Below are 19,781 nucleotides of genomic sequence, written 5' to 3' on the forward strand. Positions count from 1 at the left end.
CAATACTCATCCAAAGATAGTGGAAATTCCATAGTGAGGCAATATCACAAACAGCTAGTGGTTAGTATGCTAACAAGTGAATACGCAAAGAAAACAAATTAAAATTTGTAGAAATTAGCAGTAATAAACTGAAACAAAAACTATTAACAAAAGAAAAGAAAAATTGCTCAATCTAGTTAACTTCCAATTGGAGAATTGTCAATCGAAAACCAATCCCCGGCAACTGCGCCATAAACTTGATGCGCATAAACTTGTTATGCTACGATTTAGGAAATTGCACGATCGGCAAAATTCCTTCCGGCAAGTGCACTGGTTATCGTCAAGTAAAAACTCACAATAGAGTGAGGTCGAATCCCACAAGGATTGGTTGAGTGAGCAATTCGGATTAGAAGTATGTTCTAGTTGAGCGGAATCAAAATTTAGATGAGAATTACGGAATGTAAAATTGCATGAATTAAAGAGCGAGAAGCTAAATTGCTGAAATTAAAAGGGATGGGGTGATTGCATGAATTTAATTGCAGAATGTAAAGAGAAAGTGGTAGATCAGAAATGGGGAATTCATTGGGTGTTAGGAGATATTGAGATCTCCGAATCAAAATATTTTTATTCCTTCCTCAACCAATGCATTCATTGAATTTTGCTTGGCAATCTTATATGATTGGATCCCAATCCCTTGGCTCACCAATTCTCTCTAAAAACGAACAAATTCCCAATCCCTTGGTTTAAATGTTCATAAGAAGAGATGATGTTCGATCACTGATTATACCACACAGTTTCATGAACCACAATTTGGTAGGATTACATGTCACAATATCCATCCAAACCCCAATCCAATTCACTGTGAGAAAGCTTCTCTAGCATGAATCCTGCATTCCTTTCCCAAGGTTCCGAAGGATTCCAATTATGGGTAGTTTCTTTCCCAAGACAACTACCCAATGGAATTAGATCGAGAAGCTTTCTAACAAAATTCAAGAGAAAAGATTGAAGAAGAAGATAAAACTATTATTGATTCATTGAATTACAATAGAGCTCCCTAACCCAATGAAAGGGGTTTAGTGAGTCATAGCTCTGAATTCAATTACAAAACTAAAAGAAAATGATCCAAAGTTCTCTCTGTGTCTAAACTTCCCCCTCAGGGGATGGATTCCCCCTCAATCCCCCCCACAAATGCAGAAACTAAGGCCTTTAAATAGGCTCCCTAAATTACAAAATGAAAATGAAATTCAAAGCAAATTACAATCAAATAAAAATAAACTATTCTAGATGATTCTTGTGGCCTTGATTTGGTGTTGTTGATGGGCCTTGCTTGCTTGAAGGGCTGAGTGACATAATTGATCCAAAAAGGATAATGATCCATTAAACTACACTCAAATGTTGCACCCCCTTTCTTGAGTCGTCACTTTGTTCTCTTGTCAACCTTGCCAATTTGATGCCAAATATAGACTATTATATCTCGTTGGAAAGCTATGGATGTCAGCTTTCTAACGCAACTGGAAGCACCTCAATTGGATCTCTACAACTCGAGTTATACTCCATGGAAGGTGAAGAGGTCAGCTGGCCTGATTGCATGTTGGTACTATGCTCTTCTATGCACATTACGGGGCTGTTTTCTCCCTCAATTTTTAGTATCCACCATGCATGCCATATATGCTTGGAAAGCTCTAGATGTCTTCTTTCCAATGCATTTTGAATCACCTCATTTGGAGTTTTGTAGCTCAAGTTATTTATGTTTGAAGAAGGCATGGTCAAGCTGTTCCATATAACACGTTTAAGCTTCAGTTTAAGGTTAAACTGAAGCTTAAACGTGGAAATGGAAAAGGTAGCCCTGGAGGTCGAACACGTTTAAGCTCCAGTTTAAGGTTAAACTGGAGCTTAAACGTGGAAATGGAGAAAGCAACCCTGGAGGAGAAAACTTGGTCGAACACGTTTAAGCTCCAGTTTAAGGTCAAACTGGAGCTTAAACGTGGAAATGGCTCCCTGGTGCACTTCCCATTTCTGGCGTTTAACCTCCAGTTTAAGGTTAAACTGGAGGTTAAACGTGGAAATGCTTCCTGATTGGCATTCTCATTCTGGCGTTTAACCTCCAGTTTAAGGTTAAACTGGAGGTTAAACGTGGAATGCTTCTTTGGTGAGACTTTCATTCTGGCGTTTAACCTCTAGTTTAAGGTTAAACTGGAGGTTAAACTTCAATTCCAGCATTATATGGCTTGGTAGTTTAAGTTCCAGTTTAAGCTTAAACTGGAACTTAAACTCCACATGTGATATTCAAGCTTCCTTTATTGATTTTGTTGCTTCCTTGCCTAGCCTCTTCTTCCCTGAAATCATCCAAACAATTGCATCAAAGTCTTGCAAAATTTCTTGAGAAATCTTCCATTCATAGCATTCAAGTAATATAACTAAAAACTCATGGAATTTGCATCAAAATCTTCATGTTGAATGATTTAAGACAAGCATGACTATTTGGCCCAAATGATTACTTAAGGCTCAAGAAAATGCATAAAACAACTAAAAATAAAAGAAAAAAGGCTAGTGAAACTAGCCTAAGATGCCTTGGCATCACAACACCAAACTTAATCCTTGCTTGTCCCCAAGCAAGTTCTGAATTATTGAGAAGAAAGAATGAAACAGAAAGTAAATTCATTAGCCATATCAGTAAGTAATTGACATTGATTAATGGCGTGTTCATGTAGAAAGTTGTTGCAGCATCACTTTATTGTTTCTTAGGTAAGAATGTCACTTTTTATGTTTCCACTAAAACACTGCTATGGCCTCTTGTTATTCACATATCCTTGGCAAGTTTCTTTTCTTTGTGTTTTCTTTTTCTTTGAGCTTATTTGCTCCTTGTTGCTCAGTGTCATGTGTTGCACAAGCCTTTGGCATTTTCTTTTTCTTATCAGTGCACTACACATATCCACTACAGGCATTTTAGTTCACATTTCTTCTTGAGACATTGGTACCCAGCACTTCTTTGTGTACTAAATGTTTTGTATTTAGGTTGCTCTTGATAATGGACTTTTGGTTGATAATCCCGGGTTAGTTAACCCAAGTTACCAAGTGTTGAAACACTCCTCAGAACCTATTCATCCAAGCATATCCTTAATACATAAACACCACAGGCATTTGTCTCAGAAGTTCAAACCATTGGTGCCTAGCTTATTTTCTCAATTTTTTTGCTTTTTGGTTGCCCTTTTTCAGTGGCTTTTTCTTCTTCTTTTTCTTTCTTTTTCATGGCCAATGATATTTATTCATCAAGATCCATAGACAGCATCCTAATTTCCACTAAAAGTGACAATTCTAACTTTATTTCTTAGTGAGCTGACTATTCAATCAAACATGCATACCACCACTTAATCTTATTTGATTTCTTACCAAATGGAATTGAGTTACTTTTGTTCAAATATTTCTTTTATTTTATGGAAACAGAACAAGCATGGCAAGCATACATTTAAGCAAGTGAAGTTTATCCAGACACTTAGACTATCACTTATTTGGAAATTAAACAAACAGACAAACAAAAACTGCAATGACTCAAACTTAAAGCAGGGGTGCATGCAAACTTCCAATATCAGCAATTCAAAGTACAAGCAATTAAGTGACAATACAACCTTTTAGCATCTTCTTTGTTGTTCATCATCCTTCCTAGCCTTGGTGTTCTCTTTGATGATGATGTATATTCCTTCCATGAGATTGATTGTCTTCCTGCAAAGCTATTAGAAGTTGCTTGTTCCCCAAGCACTTTGAGAATTGGTTAGCATGCATGTATGTTTGTAGGCCTCTGAACTTAGATTGGTGTGTGAACACCAAACTTAGTTCCTTGCCATATGCAGCAATTTGGATCATATGCAGAAAACCTCATGTGCTTTTATTAAGAAAATAACTATGAACTAGAAAAAGAAACTATGAACTAGAAATTAAACTATTGTTTAAGTAGTTTCCCTGATTGGTTGGAGCTAGTCACTAGTCATGCTGAGGTAGAAATGTGCTTTTAATGAAGTTTTTTTTTTTTTTTTGGTGGAACACCAAACTTAGAATCTCACATTCACCCTTGAATTATTTTGGTGTGCAACACCAAACTTAGCTCCTTGCAATACAGATAAATCTACTTAACTCTTTTATTGAAATAACTAGAAAAGAAAAACTACCTTTGGTTGGGTTGCCTCCCAACAAGCGCTTCTTTAACGTCATTAGCTTGACATGCTGTTCCTGACTTTCTTCCTCTTCTTCCAGTTTGTTAAGAGGAATGACTTCAAGTGGATAAAGGAGCTAGTTAGTGCCCCTTGTTGTGAATGCTTCTTTCCAGCAAGCTTTCCCTTGTGATTGGCTTGAGTGAACTTGCTTGTTGGCTCAGGAGTTGGATTGTTCTTCGACCTTCTCTTCTTCATGGATATGATCCTTTGTTTCTCGGTCACAATCCTCATTTTGGTGCTTGTTTCTACTGCCTTCACATCCTTGATCTCAGAACTTGGTTGTTGTTGGACAGTTGGAGTATCCTGTTCATCAAAAGCTTCCTGAATTTGTGGTTCAATGAACCCTTCCTCTTTGCAACTCTCTGTGTCATTGGAGTGTGATCTCCCTTGATTGACTTTCTCCCTTTCTTGTTCTTCTGATTCCTCCCTTGGGTTTGCCATGGTATCACTAGAAGAATTGTGGGTAGGGATTTGCTTTGATAGATATCCAATTTGTGCTTCTACCTTTTGAATGGCAGCACCATGATTTTGTAAGTTGGATATCACTTCTTCCTTAAAGCTTTTCAAATCGGCCACATCTCTGCCCATAGTTGCAATCATTCCTTCTATCCTGTTTAATTGATCTTGAAATTGTTGGTTCGGATTGGGTTGATGAGGTTGATTATCTTGGCTGTGATATGGTGGCTGGGAGTATGTGTTTTGTGTGGGCTGATAGAGTCTTTGGTTGGAGTGTTGGTAGTGGTATGACTCTTGTGTGTAGTGGAATGAGTCTTGTGGATAGTGAAATGAATTGTATGAATTTGAGAAGGAATTTTGTGCTGAGAAATGCTCAAGTGATGAAGAATTTGGATATGTAAAACTAGGAGGTGAGGTTGGATAATTCAGAGGTGATGGCTCTTGATGAATGGGGTGTGAATAAGTGAAATCTCTTTGGTTTTGATCTTCCCAGCCACAACTTGAGTAGTGATCAAATTCACTAAAACATGGACCATTTTGTGGCTCTGGGAAGTATCCCGTTTCCTGTTCCTGATACTCCCACCCACCATGAGCATAATAACATGAATCATTCTGTGGTGGTGGAGAGTTTCTCATGAATTTTGATTGACCAAAAGATGATGGATACTCCTTTCTTTTTTGCAATGTGCTCAGTCTCAAACAATACTCATCCAAATATAGTGGAAATTCCATAGTGAGGCAATATCACAAACAGCTAGTGGTTAGTATGCTAACAAGTGAATAAGCAAAGAAAACAAATTAAAATTTGCAGAAATTAGCAGTAATAAACTGAAACAAAAACTATTAACAAAAGAAAAGAAAAATTGCTCAATCTAGTTAACTTCCAATTGGAGAATTGTCAATCGAAAACCAATCCCCGGCAACGGCGCCATAAACTTGATGCGCATAAACTTGTTATGCTACGATTTAGGAAATTGCACGATCGGCAAAATTCCTTCCGGCAAGTGCACCGGTTATCGTCAAGTAAAAACTCACAATAGAGTGAGGTCGAATCCCACAAGGATTGGTTGAGTGAGCAATTCGGATTAGAAGTATGTTCTAGTTGAGCGGAATCAAAATTTAGATGAGAATTGCGGAATGTAAAATTGCATGAATTAAAGAGCGAGAAGCTAAATTGCTGAAATTAAAAGGGATGGGGTGATTGCATGAATTTAATTGCAGAATGTAAAGAGAAAGTGGTAGATCAGAAATGGGGAATTCATTGGGTGTTAGGAGATATTGAGATCTCCGAATCAAAACATTTTTATTCCTTCCTCAACCAATGCATTCATTGAATTTTGCTTGGCAATCTTATATGATTGGATCCCAATCCCTTGGCTCACCAATTCTCTCTAAAAACGAACAAATTCCCAATCCCTTGGTTTAAATGTTCATAAGAAGAGATGATGCTCGATCACTGATTATACCACACAGTTTCATGAACCACAATTTGGTAGGATTACATGTCACAATATCCATCCAAACCCCAATCCAATTCACTGTGAGAAAGCTTCTCTAGCATGAATCCTCCATTCCTTTCCCAAGGTTCCGAAGGATTCCAATTATGGGTAGTTTCTTTCCCAAGACAACTACCCAATGGAATTAGATCGAGAAGCTTTCTAACAAAATTCAAGAGAAAAGATTGAAGAAGAAGATAAAACTATTATTGATTCATTGAATTACAATAGAGCTCTCTAACCCAATGAAAGGGGTTTAGTGAGTCATAGCTCTGAATTCAATTACAAAACTAAAAGAAAAATCATCCAAAGTTCTCCGTGTAAAAGTTCCCCCTCAGGGGCTGGATTCCCCTTCAATCCCCCCATCTCTCAAATGCAGAAACTAAGGCCTTTAAATAGGCTCCCTAAATTACAAAATGAAAATGAAATTCAAAGCAAATTACAATCAAATGAAAATAAACTATTCTAGATGATTCTTGTGGCCTTGATTTGGTGTTGTTGATGGGCCTTGCTTGCTCGAAGGGTAGAGTGACATAATTGATCCAAAAAGGATAATGATCCATTAAACTACACTCAAATGTTGCACCCCCCTTTCTTGAGTCGTCACTTTGTTCTCTTGTTAACCTTGCCAATTTGATGCCAAATATAGACTATTATACCTCTTTGGAAAGCTATGGATGTCAGCTTTCTAACGCAACTGGAAGCACCTCAATTGGATCTCTATAGCTCAAGTTATGCTTGATTGAAGGTGACAAGGTTGCTGGTTGGTTTGACAGCGTTTAAGCCAACGTTTAAGTCACTTAAACGTGCTCGAAAATGCCAATTTTGGGAGCTCAGTTGGATTGTCCACCCCATACTTCTATATATCGTTGGAAAGCTCTGGATGTCTACTTTCCAATGCAACTGGAAGCGCATCATTTGGAGTTCTACAACTCGAGTTATACTCCATGGAAGGTGAAGAGGTCAGCTGGCCTGATTGCATGTTGGTACTATGCTCTTCTATGCACATTACGGGGCTGTTTTCTCCCTCAATTTTTAGTATCCACCATGCATGCCATATATTCTTGGAAAGCTCTAGATGTCTTCTTTCCAATGCATTTTGAATCACCTCATTTGGAGTTTTGTAGCTCAAGTTATTTATGTTTGAAGAAGGCATGGTCAAGCTGTTCCATATAACACGTTTAAGCTCCAGTTTAAGGTCAAACTGAAGCTTAAACGTGGAAATGAGAAAGCAACCCTGGAGGAGAAAAATAGTCGAACACGTTTAAGCTCCAGTTTAAGGTCAAACTGGAGCTTAAACGTGGAATGCTCCTGGTGCCTTTCTTACTTCTGGCGTTTAACCTCCAGTTTAAGGTTAAACTGGAGGTTAAACGTGGAAATGCTCCCCTGGTGAGATTCTCACTTCTGGCGTTTAACCTCCAGTTTAAGGTTAAACTGGAGGTTAAACTTCAATTCCAGCATTATATGGCTTGGTAGTTTAAGTTCCAGTTTAAGCTTAAACTGGAACTTAAACTCCACATGTGATATTCAAGCTTCCTTTATTGATTTTGTTGCTTCCTTGCCTAGCCTCTTCTTCCCTGAAATCATCCAAACAATTGCATCAAAGTCTTGCAAAATTTCATGAGAAATCTTCCATTCATAGCATTCAAGTAATATAACTAAAAACTCATGGAATTTGCATCAAAATCTTCATGTTGAATGATTTAAGACAAGCATGACTATTTGGCCCAAATGATTACTTAAGGCTCAAGAAAATGCATAAAACAACTAAAAATAAAAGAAAAAAGGCTAGTGAAACTAGCCTAAGATGCCTTGGCATCACAACACCAAACTTAATCCTTGCTTGTCCCCAAGCAAGTTCTGAATTATTGAGAAGAAAGAATGAAACAGAAAGTAAATTCATTAGCCATATCAGTAAGTAATTGACATTGATTAATGGCGTGTTCATGCAGAAAGTTGTTGCAGCATCACTTTATTGTTTCTTAGGTAAGAATGTCACTTTTTATGTTTCCACTAAAACACTGCTTATGGCCTCTTGTTATTCACATATCCTTGGCAAGTTTCTTTTCTTTGTTTTTCTTTTTCTTTGAGCTTATTTGCTCCTTGTTGCTCAGTGTCATGTGTTGCTCAAGCCTTTGGCATTTTCTTTTTCTTATTAGTGCACTACACATATCCACTACAGGCATTTTAGTTCACATTTCTTCTTGAGACATTGGTGCCCAGCACCTCTTTGTGTGACTAAATGTTTTGTATTTAGGTTGCTCTTGATAATGGACTTTTGGTTGATAATCCCGGGTTAGTTAACCCAAGTTACCAAGTGTTGAAACACTCCTCAGAACCTATTCATCCAAGCATATCCTTAATACATAAACACCACAGGCATTTGTCTCAGAAGTTCAAACCATTGGTGCCTAGCTTATTTTCTCAATTTTTTTTTGCTTTTTGGTTGCCCTTTTTCAGTGGCTTTTTCCTCTTCTTTTTCTTTCTTTTTCATTGCCAAAGACATTTATTCATCAAGATCCATAGACAGCATCCTAATTTCCACTAAAAGTGACAATTCTAACTTTATTTCTTAGTGAGCTGACTATTCAATCAAACATGCATACCACCACTTAATCTTATTTGATTTCTTACCAAATGGAATTGAGTTACTTTTGTTCAAACATTTCTTTTATTTTATGGAAACAGAACAAGCATGGCAAGCATTTGTTTAAGAAGATGAAGTTATCCAGACACTTAGACTATCACTTATTTGAAAATTAAACAAACAGACAAACAAAAACTGCAATGACTCAAACTTAAAGCAGGGGTGCATGCAAACTTCAAATATCAGCAATTCAAAGTACAAGCAATTAAGTGACAATACAACCTTTTAGCATCTTCTTTGTTGTTCATCATCCTTCCTAGCCTTGGTGTTCTCTTTGATGATGATGTATATTCCTTCCATGAGATTGATTGTCTTCCTGCAAAGCTATTAGAAGTTGCCTGTTCCCCAAGCACTTTGAGAATTGGTTAGCATGCATGGATGTTTGTAGGCCTCTGAACTTAGATTCGTGTGTGAACACGAAACTTAGTTCCTTGCCATATGCAGCAATTGGGATCATATGCAGAAAACCTCATGTGCTTTTATTAAGAAAATAACTATGAACTAGAAAAAGAAACTATGAACTAGAAATTAAACTATTGTTTAAGTAGTTTCCCTGATTGGTTGGAGCTAGTGACTAGTCATGCTGAGGTAGAAATGTGCTTTTAATGAAGTTTTTGGTGGAACACCAAACTTAGAATCTCACATCCACCCTTGAATTGTTTTGGTGTGCAACACCAAACTTAGCTCCTTGCAATACAGATAAATCTACTTAACTCTTTTATTGAAATAACTAGAAAAGAAAAACTACCTTTGGTTGGGTTGCCTCCCAACAAGCGCTTCTTTAACGTCATTAGCTTGACATGCTGTTCCTGACTTTCTTCCTCTTCCTCCAGTTTGTTAAGAGGAATGACTTCAAGTGGATAAAGGAGCTAGTTAGTGCCCCTTGTTGTGAATGCTTCTTTCCAGCAAGCTTTCCCTTGTGATTGGCTTGAGTGAACTTGCTTGTTGGCTCAGGAGTTGGATTGTTCTTCGACCTTCTCTTCTTCATGGATATGGTCCTTTGTTTCTCGGTCAAAATCCTCATTTTGGTGCTTGTTTCTACTGCCTTCACATCCTTGATCTCAGAACTTGGTTGTTGTTGGACATTTGGAGTATCCTGTTCATCAAAAGCTTCCTGAATTTGTGGTTCAATGAACCCTTCCTCTTTGCAACTCTCTGTTTCATTGGAGTGTGATCTCCCTTGATTGACTTTCTCCCTTTCTTGTTCTTCTGATTCCTCCCTTGGGTTTGCCATGGTATCACTAGAAGAATTGTGGGTAGGGATTTGCTTTGATAGATATCCAATTTGTGCTTCTAGCTTTTGAATGGCAGCACCTTGATTTTGTAAGTTGGATATCACTTCTTCCTTAAAGCCTTTCAAATCGGCCACATCTCTGCCCATAGTTGCAATCATTCCTTCTATCCTGTTTAATTGATCTTGAAATTGTTGGTTCGGATTGGGTTGATGAGGTTGATTATCTTGGCTGTGATATGGTGGCTGGGAGTATGTGTTTTGTGTGGGCTGATAGAGTCTTTGGTTGGAGTGTTGGTAGTGGTATGACTCTTGTGTGTAGTGGAATGAGTCTTGTGGATAGTGGAATGAATTGTATGAATTTGAGAAGGAATTTTGTGCTGAGAAATGCTCAAGTGATGAAGAATTTGGATATGTAAAACTAGGATGTGAGGTTGGATAATTCAGAGTTGATGGCTCTTGATGAATGGGGTGTGAATAAGTGAAATCTCTTTGGTTTTGATCTTCCCAGCCACAACTTGAGTAGTGATCAAATTCACCAAAACATGGACCATTTTGTGGCTCTGGAAAGTACCCCGTTTCCTGTTCCTGATACTCCCACCCACCATGAGCATAATAACATGAATCATTCTATGGTGGTGGAGAGTTTCTCATGAATTTTGATTGACCAAAAGATGATGGATACTCCTTTCTTTTTTGCAATGTGCTCAGTCTCAAACAATACTCATCCAAAGATAGTGGAAATTCCATAGTGAGGCAATATCACAAACAGCTAGTGGTTAGTATGCTAACAAGTGAATAAGCAAAGAAAACAAATTAAAATTTGCAGAAATTAGCAGTAATAAACTGAAACAAAAACTATTAACAAAAGGAAAGAAAAATTGCTCAATCTAGTTAACTTCCAATTGGAGAATTGTCAATCGAAAACCAATCCCCGGCAACGGCGCCATAAACTTGATGCGCATAAACTTGTTATGCTACGATTTAGGAAATTGCACGATCGGCAAAATTCCTTCCGGCAAGTGCACCGGTTATTGTCAAGTAAAAACTCACTATAGAGTGAGGTCGAATCCCACAAGGATTGGTTGAGTGAGCAATTTGGATTAGAAGTATGTTCTAGTTGAGCGGAATCAAGATTTAGATGAGAATTGCGGAATGTAAAATTGCATGAATTAAAGAGCGAGAAGCTAAATTGCTGAAATTAAAAGGGATGGGGTGATTGCATGAATTTAATTGCAGAATGTAAAGAGAAAGTGGTAGATCAGAAATGGGGAATTCATTGGGTGTTAGGAGATATTGAGATCTCCGAATCAAAACATTTTTATTCCTTCCTCAACCAATGCATTCATTGAATTTTGCTTGGCAATCTTATATGATTGGATCCCAATCCCTTGGCTCACCAATTCTCTCTAAAAACGAACAAATTCCCAATCCCTTGGTTTAAATCTTCATAAGAAGAGATGATGCTCGATCACTGATTATACCACACAGTTTCATGAACCACAATTTGGTAGGATTACATGTCACAATATCCATCCAAACCCCAATCCAATTCACTGTGAGAAAGCTTCTCTAGCATGAATCCTCCATTCCTTTCCCAAGGTTCCGAAGGATTCCAATTATGGGTAGTTTCTTTCCCAAGACAACTACCCAATGGAATTAGATCGAGAAGCTTTCTAACAAAATTCAAGAGAAAAGATTGAAGAAGAAGATAAAACTATTATTGATTCATTGAATTACAATAGAGCTCCCTAACCCAATGAAAGGGGTTTAGTGAGTCATAGCTCTGAATTCAATTACAAAACTAAAAGAAAAATCATCCAAAGTTCTCCGTGTAAAAGTTCCCCCTCAGGGGCTGGATTCCCCTTCAATCCCCCCATCTCTCAAATGCAGAAACTAAGGCCTTTAAATAGGCTCCCTAAATTACAAAATGAAAATGAAATTCAAAGCAAATTACAATCAAATGAAAATAAACTATTCTATATGATTCTTGTGGCCTTGATTTGGTGTTGTTGATGGGCCTTGCTTGCTCGAAGGGTAGAGTGACATAATTGATCCAAAAAGGATAATGATCCATTAAACTACACTCAAACGTTGCACCCCCCTTTCTTGAGTCGTCACTTTGTTCTCTTGTTAACCTTGCCAATTTGATGCCAAATATAGACTATTATACCTCGTTGGAAAGCTATGGATGTCAGCTTTCTAACGCAACTGGAAGCACCTCAATTGGATCTCTATAGCTCAAGTTATGCTTGATTGAAGGTGACAAGGTTGCTGGTTGGTTTGACAGCGTTTAAGCCAACGTTTAAGTCACTTAAACGTGCTCGAAAATGCCAATTTTGGGAGCTCAGTTGCATTGTCCACCCCATACTTCTATACATCGTTGGAAAGCTCTGGATGTCTACTTTCCAATGCAACTGGAAGCGCATCATTTGGAGTTCTAAAACTCGAGTTATACTCCATGGAAGGTGAAGAGGTCAGCTGGCCTGATTGCATGTTGGTACTATGCTCTTCTATGCACATTACGGGGCTGTTTTCTCCCTCAATTTTTAGTATCCACCATGCATGCCATATATTCTTGGAAAGCTCTAGATGTCTTCTTTCCAATGCATTTTGAATCACCTCATTTGGAGTTTTGTAGCTCAAGTTATTTATGTTTGAAGAAGGCATGGTCAAGCTGTTCCATATAACACGTTTAAGCTCCAGTTTAAGCTTAAACTGGAGCTTAAACGCTGGCACTCCCTGGAGGCACAAGCTCGAGCACGTTTAAGCTTCAGTTTAAGGTTAAACTGAAGCTTAAACGTGGAAATGAGAAAGCAACCCTGGAGGAGAAAAATAGTCGAACACGTTTAAGCTCCAGTTTAAGGTCAAACTGGAGCTTAAACGTGGAATGCTCCTGGTGCCTTTCTTACTTCTGGCGTTTAACCTCCAGTTTAAGGTTAAACTGGAGGTTAAACGTGGAAATGCTCCCCTGGTGAGATTCTCACTTCTGGCGTTTAACCTCCAGTTTAAGGTTAAACTGGAGGTTAAACTTCAATTCCAGCATTATATGGCTTGGTAGTTTAAGTTCCAGTTTAAGCTTAAACTGGAACTTAAACTCCACATGTGATATTCAAGCTTCCTTTATTGATTTTGTTGCTTCCTTGCCTAGCCTCTTCTTCCCTGAAATCATCCAAACAATTGCATCAAAGTCTTGCAAAATTTCATGAGAAATCTTCCATTCATAGCATTCAAGTAATATAACTAAAAACTCATGGAATTTGCATCAAAATCTTCATGTTGAATGATTTAAGACAAGCAAGACTATTTGAACCAAATGATTACTTAAGGCTCAAGAAAATGCATAAAACTCACATACAAACTAGTTGATTTTGTTGCTTCCTTGCTTAGCCTCTTCTTCCCTGAAATCATCCAAACAAATGCATCAAAGTCTTGCAAAATTTCATGAGAAATCTTCCATTCATAGCATTCAAGTAATATAACTAAAACTCATGGAATTTGCATCAAAATCATATTGTTTGGATGGTTCATTGCTTTGTTATTCTTTTAACCATTCTTGGTTACTTTAAGCTCAAGAAAATGCATAAAACCACTAAAACTAACAGAAAAATACTAGTGAAACTAGCCTAAGATGCCTTGGCATCACAACACCAAAATTAATACTTGCTTGTCCCTAAGCAAGTCCTGAGTTATTTAAGAAGAAAGTATGAAACAGAAAGCAATTACATTGGCTATATTAGCAAGCATTTGAAGTTCCTCAGAAGGGTTTTATGCAGAAAGTTGCAGCATCACTTTTTTTCATTCTTATCAGTTAAGATTATCACTTTTTCATTGCATCCATCAAACACTGCTATGGCCTCTTGTTATTCTTATGTCCTTGGCACTTTTCTCTTTTTTTGTTTTTCTTTTCTTTTTCTTAGAGCTTCTTTTGCTCCTTGTTTGCTTAGTGTCATGTGTTGCACAAGCCTTTGGCATTTTCTTTTTCTTATCAGTGCACTACACATATCCACTTTAGGCATTTTAGTTCACATTTCTTCTTGAGACATTGGTGCCCAGCACCTCTTTGTGTGACTAAATGTTTTGTATTTAGGTTGCTCTTGATAATGGACTTTTGGTTGATAATCCCGGGTTAGTTAACCCAAGTTACCAAGTGTTGAAACACTCCTCAGAACCTATTCATCCAAGCATATCCTTAATACATAAACACCACAGGCATTTGTCTCAGAAGTTTAAACCATTGGTACCTAGCTTATTTTCTCAAATTTTTTTTTTTTTTTTGCTTTTGGTTGCCCTTTTTCAGTGGCTTTTTCTTCTTCTTTTTCTTTCTTTTTCATGGCCAAAGACATTTATTCATCAAGATCCATAGACAGTTTTCAATTTCTACACAAAGAATGATAATTCTACACTCTAATTCCAGTGATCTGACTAAACAATCAAGCATGCATACCACCACTTAATTCTACTTGATTTGTCACTAATTTAGCCAAGTTACTTTTGTTCAAACTTTTCTTTTATTTTTGGAAACAGAACAAGCATGGCAAGCACTTGTTTAAGAAGGTGAAGTTATATCCAAACATCTAGGCATTCACTTTATTCAAAGCAATAAACAGACACTCATACTAAAAAAAACTCCACATAACACTTAAATGACTTATGATGAAAGAAAGCTCATAAAGACAATCCACCAATGATCATTTGATTATTAAGGAACGAGACCACCTCTTATTTATTGCTTGGTTCTTCTTAATTCTTGGGATCCTGCTTCTTCTTGCTTCCTGCCTCTTTTTGACCACTTGTGCTTCCTTTGTCTTTTCTTATGAGCTTTTTCCAGAATCCAGCCTTTTTCATCGTTTCTTCCACTCCTTTTTCAAGGATCATTGCCTTGTTTATTTCTCCTTCTTTTCTCCCTTTGAAATACTCATCAAAAGCTGGGAATGCTGGGTCCATCTTGTGTAGATGTTCCCCTATGTAGTTAAGCTTGATTTGCGAACTGATGTTGTAATCAGCTTGGACTGAGTATCTTGCATTCTGTAAAGTGGTGGCTTCCTTGATTGCCAAGACATCGGCATCTTGGTGTTGGCATATGTGGCTGAAGGATTCCTGTAAGTGTAAATTCTGTTCCCTTTGCAGATCGAAGAATCTTGATTCAAAGTTCCTTTGCATTCCATCATTTTTAGGTGAAAGTCCTCTTGTCTCTCCTGAGACCTCATGTATTGTTGAGACATTCCTTCCATGATTTCCTGCATTCTGCTCATATCCATGGGGTCTCTGGGAATTCGTTGTCTTCTCTCTGGAATTGCTTACTCTTCTTGCTCTTCTTCTCTGTCTTCTCCTTCCTGTCTTTCTTGTTCTGCTTCTTGCTCGGCTTCCACTTGTTGCCCTTCTTCATTTCTTCTTCTTGTATGTCTTGGAGGAGTTGGGCCAAGAGTCATTCTGTACGCAGTTATGGCCAATCCAGGATATAGCCAATTAGGTCTTTCATCCTCAAGTGGTACTTGGGCATCGATGCATAGTCTAATGATAGTGCTAGGGAAGTGGAGCCAGGATTCAGGGTCACTTTTCTCACTAAACTCTTGTATCTGTTCAGCAATGAGTTTATGAACTTTGATCTCCCCTCCCACCATAATGCAATGTAGCAAGATGGCTCTTTTAGGGACTATTTCTGAAGAGTTTGCAGTGGGTAGGATGGATCTCCTAACTATTGCATACCACCCTTTAGCTTCAGGTGTTAGGTCTCCCCTTCTCAAGACTCTTGGAGCCCCTCTTGTTTTTCTCACCCATTCAGCTCTGATGGCACAAAGGTCTTCAGCAATAGTTGCATAGTCAGGTTCTCCTATCATCCTTTCTTCATAACTTGCTTGGCTGAAATGTATGTTTTTCAGGCCAAGGGTTTTCATGATTGCTTTGGGACTGAAGTCAACTTCCACCCCTCTCACATAGCTTTTGTATGTGGGTTTCTTGGTTGGATCCTCCCTTACTGCATTTGCATAAAACTCTTTCACCAGGTTGATGTTGATTTTAGTGATTGGCTTAGTCAGGAGCTCCCACTTCCTCTTTTTAATCTTTTCCCAAACACCTGGGAACTCATCCTTTTCAAGGTCAAAGGGAACCTCAGCTAGTACCGTTTTAGGTCTCATCCATTCGGCTTGAATCTCATGGAAAACTGATCTGTATCTCCATGCATCGAATTCCCTGTTTTCCTCCATTGGCTGCTTGTCTTTTCTTCTTTTGTGGCTAGATGAAGCTGCCATTGGTTCTTTAGTTTTGGTAAGTGACAAGCTAAAGTTGACAAGGTGAAGCAAGAAGTGTTGTTGGAAGTGTGGGGAGGTTGTTTTCGGCAAGAGATAGTTTATGCTATGATGAAGGAAATGTGCATGAAGGAGATTTGGTGGTGTTGAACTTGTTCCCCAAGTGGTTCTTTATAGTGCCCGTAAGTGCAAAATGGACGGCTAGGGTGATTTGTGAAGGGTGGCTTGATGGTAAATATATGAATTAGGGAGAAGGACGAATTGCTTTTCATTTTCTTGGAAGTATTCTGGGTGCATTAGGTTGTACATGTAGCTATCTTTTCTTGCAGAACTTCCTTTTCCCATGTGTTAGTTTCAAAGACTTGTGAATTTTCTTTTTGACCAAGCACCGTACCTCCCTTTGTCTTTTTCCTCCATTTTTGTCTTTTCTTTTGTACCTGCACAAACAAACAAGTTTGCTATCATTTTTCGGTCCATGTGAATTATGAATAGTACTTGCACATGTAAATCAATGATTGTCTTTATGAGCTTATAGCCGTGACTTCTACATGTATGCACACTTATTATTTGGACACCAAACTTAGTGTTTGGTCAAGTCTCCTGATGACATGAAATCCATATTGGTTGTCCTTAATGAATGTGCTTAATTCTAATAAATCATAGTCACCTTGGCTCTTTGATTCTAAACAAATTTACTACCCTAAGTAATTGAAACCAAAGCATTAAAACATGCGAATGGTATACTTGTCATGAATTTCGAAATCCAGAGGAACTTCGTGCTTTTCATGAACCGTGTTCAAAGAGGAACACCAAACTTAATCTTTGGTTGTGCACTAGAAATTGAATGCATTTTGAATAAAATTTGGGGTGCCTTCAGGCACACCAAACTTAGAGGCAAATTGCATTTTACATGCAATGTTTAGTGCACTCTTTCAGCAGTTGTCCTGAGGATTCAAGTTCATGCATAAGAAACCATGCTTTATTAGATGCACAACAAAACAAAAAAAGTAAGGATATTAAAACATGGGTTGCCTCCCATGAAGCGCTTCTTTAACGTCACTAGCTTGACGGTTGTCCCTTGTTAGGGTGGATTGTAGTGCTTGACGTCTTCTCCTCTCACTATGAAAACGTCCCCACTTGATTCATTCATGACCTCTAAATGTTCCATAGAAAGAACTTTCCTGATTGTGAACACTTGAGGGAGCTGGGAAGGAATGGTTTTGAGGCCAGGTGGGATTGGCAGATAATGACTTGATATCACGTTATCTCCCGGAGAAAAACCTTCAGTGGGAATTTTCTTGTTTCTCCACCCTCTTGGCAATCTCCCTATCACTCTTCCCTTTCTCTTGAGGATTTCTTCATTGACCCTTATGTCAGGAGGATCCTTTTGATCTGTTTCCACTGATTCTTGTGGCTTTAACTCTTGTAACTCTTGTTTGCCTTCCAAGGACTATTTTAGAGTTTCAGCTGCTGGATTACTTTCCTCCAAACACAGATGGCTACTATCATCCTTAGGCTTTTCAGGTTCTGGTTCAGGCTCAGATGCAGGTTTGAAAACTTTGAAAATGAGCTGTTCATCATGTATTCTCAGAATTAGCTCTCCTTGTTCTACATCTATGAGCGCTCTAGTAGTGGCTAGAAATGGTCTGCCCAGAATGATAGGGTGTAAGTAGCTTTCCTCCATGTCCACAATGACAAAGTCTGTGGGGAAGTAATAATCCCCCACTTTCACCAGCACATTTTCAACTACCCCTTCAGCTTGCTTCTGAGTTTTGTCAGCCAGTTGTATGATTACATCAGTGGATCTCACCTCATTCAGTTGTAGCCTCTTCATAAGAGTTAGAGGCATCACATTTATGCTAGCTCCTAGATCACAGAATCCTCTGTCAATTTTTGTTTCCCCTATGATGCAAGGGATATGAAAACTTCCTGGGTCTGTTTTCTTAGAGAGTGTGTCCTTCTTGATGAGAGCACTGCATTCTTTGTTCATTGTTACCGTTTGTCCTCCCTTCAAGACTCTTTTCTTGCTTACCAATTCCTTTAAATACTTGATGTGTGTGGGCATTTGATGGAGAATCTCAAGAAAGGGAATATTGACATGGAGAGAGTTAAATGTCTCTAAAAACCTTGAATAGGTTTTCCCTTTTTCACCTCCTCCTAACCTCGGAAGAAATGGTGCTTTTGGTTGGTATATTTCCAGCATGCCTTTTTGCAGTTCCTTGGCTTGCTCAGTTCCACTTTCCTGCTTAATTCTTCCACACCTTCCTTCAAGATATCTGGCTCCTGCTCTGATGGCCTGATTCCTTCTTCTTCTGAAACTTCCTTCAATATGGTGATGGCCTTGCATTCTTCCCATCTCACTCTCTTTTGTTCCCCTTTAGGATTCTTTTCTGTGTCACTAGGGAACACTGCAGTTGATTTGACAGCCTGTTGAGATAGCTCTCCTACTTGAGACTCCATCCTCTTGAGTTTTTCACCATGGTTTCTTAAGGTAGCTCTCACATCATCCCTGAAGCTTTTCAATTCGGTTATGTCTTGACTCATGGTTGCCATCATTCCTTCTATCCGGTTTAATTGATCTTGAAATTGTTGGTTCGGATTAAGTTGGGTAGGTTGATTATTTTGGCCATGATATGATGGTTGGGGGTAAGTGTTTTGTGTGGCTTGGTATGATCTTTGGTTGGAGTTTTGGTATGTGGAATTGTTATGTTGGTTGTGGTTGTAAGGTTTGTGGTTTTGTGGTTGGGTTTGTTGGTTCCCCCACCCAAAGTTTGGGTGATTTTTCCATCCTGGGTTGTAAGTGTTGGAATGTGGATCATATGATTGCCTTTGTTGGTTTCCCACGTAGTTGGCCTCTTCCCAATCACCTCCTTCAATGCTTACTTCCTCTTGATCTTGTGTGTGTATTGCAGCCACTTGCTTTGTTTCTAATTGCCTGGTAAGCTCTGCTAATTGCTTGGCAAACACCTTGTTTTGGGCTAGAATTGTATCAACATGGTTCAGCTCCATGACTCCCTTAGTGTTGTGCCTTTCTGATGCATAGTAGTACTCATTCTCAGCCACTGTCTCAATCACCTCAATGGCCTCTTCCACAGTCTTTTTCCTGTTCAATGAACCTCCTGATGAATGGTCTACAGCCTTCCTTGATTCATAAGAGAGTCCATCATAGAAAATATGCAATTGCACCCAATCATGGAACATGTCTGGTGGGCATTTCCTTGTCAAGTCCTTGAATCTCTCCCATGCCTCGTAGAGAGTTTCACCATCTTGTTGTCTAAAAGTCTGAACCTCAGATCGAAGCCTATTGACCTTTTGTGGGGGGTAGAAACGTGCCAGAAACTTGCTTTCCACCTCATCCCATGTTGTTAGACTCCCCCTTGGGAATGATTCCAGCCACTTAGCTGCCTTGTCCCTAAGTGAAAATGGGAACAAAAGCAGTTTATAGGCATCTTCCTGGACTCCATTGGACTTCACAGTGTCACAAATTCTCAGGAATTTTGTGAGATGTTGGTTGGG

At 38.6% G+C, this 19,781-nt stretch overlaps 1 non-coding gene across 1 annotated transcript; it reads left to right on the forward strand.

Annotated features, from left to right (window-relative positions):
* Positions 1-19,464: 19,464 nt before the first annotated feature.
* Positions 19,465-19,568, forward strand: LOC148565244 (small nucleolar RNA R71). Its single transcript, XR_015885187.1, has one exon. It is a non-coding gene; the product is annotated as a small nucleolar RNA R71 (small nucleolar RNA).
* The last annotated feature ends 213 nt before the right edge of the window (positions 19,569-19,781 follow it).

Source organism: Arachis ipaensis, chromosome B5 (assembly GCF_059453495.1).
Source record: "Arachis ipaensis isolate K30076 ecotype BB chromosome B5, ASM5945349v1, whole genome shotgun sequence".
NCBI classification, from domain to species: domain Eukaryota; kingdom Viridiplantae; phylum Streptophyta; class Magnoliopsida; order Fabales; family Fabaceae; genus Arachis; species Arachis ipaensis.